At 39.1% G+C, this 11,100-nt stretch overlaps 1 non-coding gene across 1 annotated transcript; it reads left to right on the top strand.

Annotated features, from left to right (window-relative positions):
* The first annotated feature begins 9,641 nt into the window (after positions 1 to 9,641).
* LOC116086720 lies at positions 9,642 to 9,773 on the top strand. Its single transcript, XR_004117085.1, has one exon. It is a non-coding gene; the product is annotated as a small nucleolar RNA SNORA17 (small nucleolar RNA).
* Positions 9,774 to 11,100: the final 1,327 nt, after the last annotated feature.

Raw genomic sequence — 11,100 nt, forward strand, 5'->3', positions numbered from 1 at the left:
AGGTGGGCAACAATTCGGCAGATGACAGACAGAGTCGACACAAGGGTGTGCTGAATCTGAATGTATTTCTTAAAAATGGCATGAGGTTTTTACAGTCATTGCAAAAGAGAAATGAGAAATCTAGCAGCTCATCAGTTGAGGTACATCTGAGGCCACCTGAAACACACTGGGTCTAAAGCAGCCACCATCTCCTCTGGACTGGTGCTGTACCCCACCCCACCCGGGCCCAAGCCCTCTGGGCCTGGGGGCTGCGGACTGCATGAATCTAAGTTCTAGTTCTAGTCAGAGTGCTGTGCACAAAGTGAAAACCAGGCTTATATGGTATACAGAAAACAGGGCAAATGACAAAAGTCATGTAGGCAGGTGACAGTCACATCAAGGTCAGTAAGATCATGTAGGCAAGGGATGGTTACATCAAGGTTGGTAAGAGCAGGTATCCAGGTGTGAAGTGTGTGGAAGAGCATTGGTGCCCTCCCTGCTGAGGCTATTTTGGTATTCCCATGCTAATTTTCTGGGTCTGCTGGAGGCAAGCACCAGGTAGTTCTGATCTAACAATTCCTGATAATGCCTTTAAGTGAAGGAAGCCCTTCGATTATTCTCTAGTATGTAAAACAGTTCTGTCTTCTGTGGGACTGCCCTAAGAATTCTAACTATGTGTCTGACCTCTGTTGCTAACTCTGAGGACAACTTGTCTGATAAGGCAGATTCCTTGAGAGAAATTCCAAGATAAGGACAGCTTGGAATTAAATTAGGAGATGTTGAAACATTGTGCTGGCCAGGATACAATGCCCAATCTTAGCCATTTACGAATCATTTCTTGGGGTACCTTTATGCCTAAATAAGAAGGCATGTTGATAATTGGAAAGACTAGTCTGGAACATGTCTGAGTTAGGAGATGCCAACAACTGACTGAATACCTAGGAGGCACAAACTCTCTTTGAAGTCATAATGCCTCTTGTCCTTAATCAGGCTTTTACCCTGATAATGTAGACATTACTGGAGTAGATGAGTGGGCGTGGCACTGAGCCCTCTTTCCTTGCCTGTATTCAATTAAGCATACATTCTCAGTCCCTGCAGAAGTGTGAACAAGGGCTTGTCCTCAATCTGCTTTCATTCAAATCCAAGTCCTTCCATTCACCCTTTGCAAACCACACTCCATGATTGTATGTGGAGATAGATGGGATATATAGCCTGTGGCCCTTCATAGCATCAATTTAAGCCATAAAGTGAAATGATGTGGAGGTTACACAGGTGAAAGTTCTAGAGCCCACCTACCTAGTTTTCTACCCATTACTTTAAATAAAAATTAACCCAGTACATGAAAAATGCCTGGAGTGCTGTCTCGTACACAGTAAGGTCCCATGTCCCTTGTATACAGGGGAACAATAGAGGGACTGTGCACTTAGTGTGGCAGAGTCAGAGTTTGAGCACAATCTCTGATCTCTAGATTCCTTTTTAAGGAGTGTAGCATCATATTCCAGGAAGTAATAGAAAAATCTGTATCCAAGAGTCACCTGATTTAAGCCTTCTTCCTCTTCATTGTCTCCAACTCACTCCAAAGATGCTCTGTCCCCTTGTCAATTTGTCATCAGGGACTGTTCTTCAATCAGCAGAATTTTACATTCTGAGAGTGTTTTAGTCTCTCTGTTGATATAAAACACTCTGACTAAATGAAGTATAGTAGAAGAAAAGATTTATTTCAACTAACACTTTTTAGGTTTTTGCTTACCTTTGAGGAATTCAGGCAGGAATTAAAGCTGGAACTGAAGCAGAAATCAAGGAGGGATGTAGCTTGCTGACTTGATCACTGGCTAGTGCTCAGGTAGATTTTTATTGCTGCCCAGGCCCACCTGCCTAGGTATGGTGCTACCCACAGTGGATTGAGCCACTCCCCACTCTGCCTCTATTAATCACCAATTAAGATGATCTCTTGAGACAAGCCCACAGGCCAATCTGATCAGGACAATCCCTCAGTTGTTCTCGAGATGGTGACAGAGTACCAATAAAAACTAAGCGGCAGAGGAAGGTTCCTCTCTACTATGCTACATAGTCATCAAGATGGTGAGAACAGTCAGGCATGGCAAGCTGATGTGTATGAAATTATGAATTAGTCTTCACCCCAGAATTGGCTTTCAAGGCTATGAAATATGTAAAGTAAAATATGGATCCCAGAAGTCAAAGTTACATTTGTACCCAAGTTTATTTTCACTCATTTCATGCTTTCATGTTAAAGCTTATACTATTACATACAAGAACTTCATCTTCATTAAGTGACATTATATGAAGGGAAAAATGAAAGAAGGGCTGGAAAACAGACCTTTTACCAAAAGAAACTGAAAGCTTATTTAAATCTGAGGATAATGTCTAACAAGTCATTACTGCACTCAAGCGGCCTTTTGAGCACCTATTATGCAGTGGCTACTTAGATAAATAAGATTCAACAACAGGTAAGACATCATTCTGTGTGCACAGGGGCTCATGATATACATTTTAAAAAGAAGAATTGAGGTTACCTAGGGGAATGCAGAGCTTGTTTAGGATTTTTTCTGTTGACTTTAGAATTTAATGAGACTTGTTCTTGCAGTTACACATAAAGAGATTGCATAATTATTTTTACTGTTGAGCTTCTCAGAGTTGAATATTTTTAATTTAATAAATTAATGTATTCATTGTGTGTGCATATTCCATGGTGTGTTTGTGGTGTGTGTGTGTGTGTGTGTGTGTGTGTGTGTGTGTGTGTACCAATGGCAGATGTCAGTTCTCTCCTCCCATGCATAGGTCCCAGGGATGAACACATGGCTTTACCACTGAGCTGTCTTACCTGCATTTTAAAGGTATTTATTTTTAGTATACAAAGTAATGTGTACCCCATAGTATTTTAACACACACACACAAGTATATATATTGTGTGTAATCATTGTCACCCCCCATGAGTCTTCATGTCCCATGACTCCTTCTTCCTTCTCTCCAACAGTTCTCTTCTGCTTTCATGTCTCGTTCATATATACATACATGAGGAAAAACCAACATGGTATTCATCTTTCATTTCCATTACCCTCTCTTGCTTGTTGGTTTCTCCTTTCTTAAGGGGACTTCCTCCCTTGACCTCCCCTGACATCATTCATCCCTTTCTACATTCAAAAATCTAAGTTCTGCATATAATAGAAAATATGAAGTGTTTGTCTTTCTGGTTCTGGCTTCTTTTGCTTATGGTCTCCAGCTCTACCATTTTCCTGCAAATACTTTCAGCCTTTCTTACAAATAAATAAATAAAACATTATTTTAAAACAAAAATATATTTAAATAGGAAAACACTAAACAGTAAACTGGTGCCCTAAGGCACTCTCCCAGGTAGTCTGCTGTTCTCTTGTAGTGAGTATATCTAGACTTTGTGCTTTTGTGTGTTGTTTCTTTAAAATCTTTGTTCCTTTGAAAAACAAAATCTCCATTGTATGTGTGTGTGTGTGCACATAACATACATGCATGCATAAATATGTTTACTTCATGTATTCATCTATTGATGGACACCTAGACTATTGTGAATAGTGCAATTTGTACCCTGACTGAAGCAATTGTGTAGTGCATACAACAGAGAGTGAGATGCAGTGAAGCCTCTTCAAGGATAGCCCTTCAGGGTATGCTATCTGAAGGGCTTACAAGGCTAGCTAATTCTCCCTGTTTGTGATTGAAATGGGAAAGGAGCAGGGGTTCCCAGCAGAGAACACAAAAGATACAGTGTGGGAAATCCAGAAAAGTATGTGCCACCTGATTGGGAGCTGCAGTGGTTAGCTCAGTATGACTGGAGCCCATGGTACTCTGTGGGGGAGAGAAAGCTGAATGGGCTTTAGTCAGATCTCCAGACGTCTCCAGCTCTGTTAAGATCCAACTTGCTCTTCGAAGAGAAAGCTGGGTCTATGATTGAACACACAACAGCAGCAGTTCCCATGGTGTGTCTACAAAGATTTGAGTACTGTGGCTGAGGGCCAAGCCATCCATGCCTGTCTGTGTCACCTCACCATCCCCAGATAATGTGCCTGCCATTTGAAGTAAGGGTGTGTTAGTTGTGTTATTGGTGGAGGTCATAGCTAGCTAAGGAGATTTACACAAAGAAAAACACGTTATTTTTCCCATTGCTATGAATTTATCTTCCCACACAGAGAAAACTATCTTTGTTCAGATTGAAACTGAAAGTCAGATATTCTGCCATAGGGCAATTCCCCAAATATCCCTATTTGTTTCAGATCCTTATTTTCTTTTTCCTCAGTGAAAGTGCCTTTTGTCTGTCTGGGTGCTTGTCCTTGTCCAAACCTAAAATTAATAATTTGAACATTTCTTGAGGCGTTGAGTCCTCAGAATCACACCCTGTTGGCTCCTTTAGCAATCGCTAATTTGTTCCTCATGGGGACGAATTTGCAGCTGTGCCTCTTATCCTTTAGATCTTTGTGTTCTAGGAGCACAGCCACTGTGTCATGGCTCCACTGTGGGGAATCGCCTCACGAAGCTTAGCACAGCTCTTATTCTCAAGGGTTTGAGTGAAAGGCCAGGGCTGAAGCTAGTTTGACTAAATTATTCCTTTATTTCCAATGGGGAAAAATGAAAATAAAATACATCTGAATTCTAAGAAAGAACAAGAAACTGAGTTGTTTGATAAAAATCACTTCATGGCCTTTGCCCCAAAGGCAACAGGAAAAGCTAACAAAATCCAGTTCAGATGAGGGTGTGATCACCGTTCCTGTATGTATGACTGAAGCACTAAAACAAAAGTGGCAGAACATCTGGTAAGCTCAGTCAAGGACAGCAGCTGTCAAGTGTCGATGGCTGAGACTGGTGACAATGGCAGCCTGTGTGCAGTGCATGGGGCATCTTCTTTCATCTGCCTTTATCTTCTTGGCTGACCCATGCTTCCTTCCCCTTTGCTCATCTCTGAGTGTGTGCATTTTGTTGTTGCTTGTTTTTGAATCTGTAAGTTCCCAGACACGTCCTACACTTCAGTCCACAGCATGTCATTCTGGTCTGCTTTCCTGGCTCTAGCTAGGTCCTTTGTGGCTCCTTCTTGGGGATCATAATCTGCTCAGTTACTAGCCAAGTTCTTCTCCATCTCTTTCACTCTTGGCACATGGAAGTTTTATTACTCAATCAATAATAGACTTTCTTTTGTTTCAAATATCTACTTCTTGTTGTACTGATCAATTTACCCATTCCCACAGTGGTTAAATTTATTCACTGAAAAAATTTATTAAATGAATATTCTGGATAGTCTTTCTGCCAGAGATTATGTCAACGTAGCAACAAATAAATTGCACAGATCATCTGTCCTTCATAGACTCCTGCAATTGAAAACATGGACACCAGCTGGTGGTATTGCTGGGAGAGGTTTCAGGGAGGTGTGACCTTTCTGAAAGAAGTTTGTCACTGAGGGCTGGCACTGAGAGTTTAAATTCTTGCCCCATTTCTAGTTCTTTGCTTCGTGCTTGAGGCAAAAGATGTGGGCTTTCAGCTTTATGCCCCAGCCAGTACATCTCTCTCCTCCTCACCATGATAGATTCTCACCCCTCTGCAACTATAAGTCAAAGAAACTCTTATAAGTTCCTTTGATTGTTGCATTTTATCACAGCAAACAAAAATAATTGATATGGGTATTACAATCCACTGGACAATAGTAAGAAAGAGTACTCAGTTAGAAATAGAGTTTGAGTTGCGTACTAACTAGTTGATAGACTAATAAGACCACTAGCTTTACACAGTATGGTAATTTTGGAACTGGGAATTGTGTCAGGTACAATTGAGTTCTGCTTTGAGTATGAGGATGTCAAATTTGTATTAAAAATGGACATAAGATATAGGAACTTGCGGTAAGATTATGTCTCTCCATAATGCCAGAAGCTACACCCATAAAGTGTCACCAAAATGACTGTCTATATGTCTAAGAATGATGACACCAGTGCATATGACAAAGAGAACAGGAAAAAAGACCATGAGGCCTCAACCCTACACAAAAACTATAAGCAACTGAGGAAAACTTAGAGCAGAAGAGGTCATTTTCCACAGGGAAAAGGTTGCCCCGGGTCAAATGGTCAGCCCTGAAAACACACATACAAGTATACAGACTGAACAGATTATATTAGGCAATATATTATATAATTTAATATCCATATCTATATATGAATACAGTGACAATTAATGAAAAAAAGAGGCCATGAATTTGAAGGAGAGAGGGTGGGGAGGAATATTTAGGAGGGTTTGGAGGGAGGAAAGGGAAAGGAGAAATTTAATTATGTCATAATCTCAAACATAAAAAGAACAAAAAATTAATTAAAAAATGAATGCAAAGGCTATGTAAAATTATTATAAGTATTCACCACACAAAGCTCACAGGAGACATTATAAATTAGGAGTTGGATATTAAACTTGGTGTTTTGTAGAAGCATTATAGGTTTTCAGGAGGAACTGTAACACTGAGTCACATGTAACAGATTTTTCTGTGTTAGATATGTTACGTTTTTCTTATGCCCTTGTACAGTTCTGTGGGTCACCATCCACCCAAAAATGCATAAATGGAAGATAATTCTGAGCAATTCAGAAAGTGTGGCCTCATACTCTGCCTCTCCTCCTGTCACCAGTAAAATACATACACTGTCACCAACACTGTAAGAGGATGAGCACTACAATTAATAGCTCCTAAGTTTTGAAGGAAACAAACAAACAAACAAACATGGGTCAGATAGGTTTATGGGACAAATTACTAAAACTCTAAATGAAAACTATATAATGGTTTTCTAGAAATTGGACATCAGTCAGTGAGGGAGAATGGTCACTCAGAAATGTGAAACATCTAAGCTGATGTCCTTACTACCTGGAGAAAGCTTTTGAGTTCATGGAGTGGAACTCAAATGGATTATACCACCTTTCATGAATTAAAATCGTAGAGTTGAGGACCAGGGACCAGGAATCATAAAGGAGAGTCCCACAGAGCAGAGACACACAGAAGAGATTTTGAGAGGGGTGTGTTGTAATTCCTCCTTTCTTAATCAATCCCACATTCCAGGAAGCAAGAATCTGTTAAAACTAACAATGATCTAAAAAAATTATAACACAAGGATAGAAAGAAATTTACTAAGAGTGTACTCTGTATACTTGTTAGAGTTAGAGGAAATCACAGACAAGGTAACCAAAAACATGCATGTCAAAAAGAAAACATTGAAACTGTAACAATGTCACATGCAATATTTGGAGTAAAAATTACACTAGGTAGAATTAATAGTACATTTGAAATTGCAAAAGCTTGGTGAACATATGGTATGTAGTGACAGACACAATTTCAAATGAAAAACAAAAACAAAAAGCAGAGAATAGCTTAGAAAATCAGAAAACACTGTCAGTAAGCTGTGGTGTGACTTCCTGCTATTTGATGTATACAGTTTGAATCACTGGAGAAAAAATGCATTAGGAACAGAAAGAACCCCTTAAAGGGATGGTTGGAATGTTTTAAAATTTACTTAAAGTCTCATAAAGTGAAATTTTGTTTTGAAACTCAGGGAACAATCTTATTTGGGTTTAAGAAAAAATGAGGTTAGGCAAACAGCAAATTCAAGCAGCTCTTGAAAGGCAATGAAGAAGAAGAGAAGGAGGAGGAGGAGAAAGGAGGGAGAGAATGAGGAGGAAGAAGGAGGAGGAGGAAGGAGGAGGAAGAAGGAGAGGAGGAAGAAGTGGGGAGGAGGAGGAGGAGAGGAGGAGGAGGAGGAGGAGGAAGAAGAAGAAGAAGAAGAAGAAGAAGAAGAAGAAGAAGAAGAAGAAGAAGAAGAAGAAGAAGAAGAAGAGGAAGAAGAAATCATACAATGCTCCATGTAAGGTGCCACAGGGAGAAAGGGGCCAAAGGACAACTCCATCAGAAGAATGAGAAAGCCCAGGATGTCTGGGAAAGCAAGCAAGACTCCAGAGGAGGAAAAAGAAATTTACAAAATGAAAAAGAGAAAGTTAAGTGTTTCTGAATAACTCAGAAAAGTGGGTAGGCTTAACCCAGCTGCATGGCTGTGTATCCATAACCAACTGTCCATAAACAGAATTTATTTTTTTTAATTAAAACATAATTACATCATTTTCTCTTTTCTCCCTTTTCTCTATCCAACCTTCTTGTGGGTTGGAACATTGTCCAGGAATGGAATCTTGGGAGGGGAATTCTGAGTGCATGTGAGAACACTTGAAGAAAACAAGCCAAGAATCTCGTGACCTCAATTTCTTCAAAACACAGAACTGTTCTTGGAAAGTCTTTTTCTACTTTTACATGTAGCAGATAGGGGTGAGTTTACTTCAGATTACTCATTATTGCTTGCTGTTGTTATTCAAATAAATGTTTTAACTATCCTTTTTATGCCTCTATGGAAAAATATATTTTGGTCACATGTGGCTTGTTGTTGGGACTATGTATAGTTTGAACTCCTGATATCTTTATTGTGATTTTTCTTTAATTGCTTGGTGCTCTTTATGATGTTGGCTCTTGCATGAGGTATTCATTAGTTTGCCTCATTCATTGGCTTCATTCAGCCATGCCTTCCTTCTGCTAGAGTGGCGGCATTTATTGACCCCTCCCCCTGCTCTTTCTCAAATTCATAGCCACTGGACCCCTTTTCTTTAATTGGGTGTATGTGTATGTGCATGTGTGTTTATACATAAAGGTAGGTAGATAGATAGATGACAGATGATAGATAGATAGATAGATAGTGTATATATGCTTAAATATACAGTAATGCTTAAATATATTAATACTGCCTTTTAAATTATATGTGATTAAATATATTAACATTACCTGTTCAGTTTATATAATATTACTTTTATACATATGACTTCAGGGCTGACTATTTGGTATTAGATAACCAATTGAGAAGGGTTGATATTCCCTGGGGAAGACTACTTTCTCCTGCTCTCTTAGTTGCCTATGGTCCTTTATCTAGGGTTGGAGCTTCATGATTCTTCCCCCTTCCATGCTAGCCTATCTGCTGGTATTTTAAAAGCAGTCACTGGGTGTATGTATGCAGAGGAGAGAGATAAGAATGAGGAAGAGTTTTCTACTTTCACAAAGCAAGCTAGAAGACAGTGGAAAGGACCTTCAAAGCCCTGAAGGGCAAGAACAGCAACCTGCCATCTCTAATTCTAGAACAATCTTTCAAATCATAGGGGAAACAAAGACTTCTAAGACACATGAAAACTAGAAAAATTCATCAAAAAGAGACCTGAGGCAAAATTGATATTGAAGGAATTCTTCAAAAATAAAGGAATGGGATGTCAGCTGGTGCTGTCATTGAGCAAGCCTTGTTTAGATGACCATATTGCTAAGATTGCATGGGTGCAGTTTCCTTGTCATATATGAAAGACCATCTCATTGCAGACTTCTATCTCTTACAGTCTTCCTGGACACTAGAAATTATACTGGAAAGAAATCTAGATGAAAAGAAAAGAAAAGAAACTAATAGTTTAACAATTTAAATTAAAATAATCTACTATGGGATTTATGCAATATGCAGAAAAGAATAATGCGCTATTGTGAGTTCCAAATATTCTGTAGAGTTATAAACATCACTCTAAGGTAGAGGGTAACAAAGCTATTCAGTATAGACCATTAAACAAGCATTAAGGAAACATAACAGTCTGCCACTAGAAGTGTTGCAGGTGTGGCTGTTGTGTCTCTTGTGCATCATTAGGTAGAAGAGAGGAGAGAGGCTATGCCTAAGTTCAGTGTTCTGATCTAAGGACACCTAAAGGATTAGTAGACTAGCATTTCCTGAAAAAAGTGAGCCTGGAATGACCACCAGTCCAGCTCAGACAGGGTCTGAGATTAACACATATCCTGTGAAGGTCCTGAAGACTCCACGAACCAGAGGCAAGCTGAGACTAGAAGAACCCCACCTGAGACTGAGGGCCCCAAGTGGGCACAAGTCCAAGACAGATGACTCGCACATGGGGCCACTCTATTAGACCTTCATCCAGAGCTCTGAATTGTCCCACCCTAATATCTACCCCATGGATGAACTGCTGGAGTTTGGGGAGGGGTGTTCTACAGTTCAAAAACTACAGGATCTTCATGATCACAGAGCAACAATATCTCAGAGGCATCCCACTGAGGTTCTAGTATCGATAGAGTAGCAGAAGCTGGAGGCCTTGTACCAGACCAGTGAGTCATTGCAATGAACATTTGCAAGCAGAAAAGTGTGGATAAAAGGCTACACTGTGGGACACACTGGGACACACTACAGCTTTCACAAGGAGATATTTTTTCCTCTGTTAGGGAGACTGTTGCATGAGGGCGTGTGAGGGGAGGGGGAGATGAGTAGGATTTGGGTGCATAGTGTAAAATTCACAAAGAAGTAATAAAAAGTAAAAATAAAAACATATGCAGTTGATAAAACAAAAAGGAAATTAGAGTATAAATATGCTTACTTGAAGTAAAAAAAAAAATCAGAAAAAAAAATCCATATGAAATAATGAGAAAATGGTAGGTAACTCTAGACTTAAATGAATTGGTAATGATATTGTACATTTTTTGAAATATTTTTTAATTTTAAAAAGAAAAAGACATAATTGTATACTGCCTATGAGAACCCAACTTAAATATGAAGACACAAATAGGTTAAAAATGGAAAAATTGTGTGACTGGGAAATTATGGTTCAATGGCTAAAAGTGCACACCAGAGCTGGGTTCCCACCCCCCATGTCTAGTACATCTGACTGTTGTTCGTGTTCTAGGCATTCTGATAGCTCCTGCTGACCTCCTCAGACACAAAACATGGCATCTCTGCACATAGATGAACACTCATATGTGCAATTAATAATGAAAATAAGATGCAAATGATATTCCAGCTAAAACATCCAAAAGAAAATTGAAACAGACTATGTTAATACTAACACAACATACAATAAAGAAAAGAATATCATTAGAATAAAGCCTATTTCATAACAATATATAGTCATTTAATAGTATGTGATTATTCTAAACTTATCAGAACATCAAAATACAGGAAATCCAAAGTGACAGAACTGCAAAGGAAAATAGATAATCAAATATATATAATAAAACAATCAATAGCATTCCATTAATAATTTGTAGAA

This window comes from Mastomys coucha, unplaced genomic scaffold, assembly GCF_008632895.1.
Source record: "Mastomys coucha isolate ucsf_1 unplaced genomic scaffold, UCSF_Mcou_1 pScaffold12, whole genome shotgun sequence".
Taxonomy (NCBI): Eukaryota; Metazoa; Chordata; class Mammalia; order Rodentia; family Muridae; genus Mastomys; species Mastomys coucha.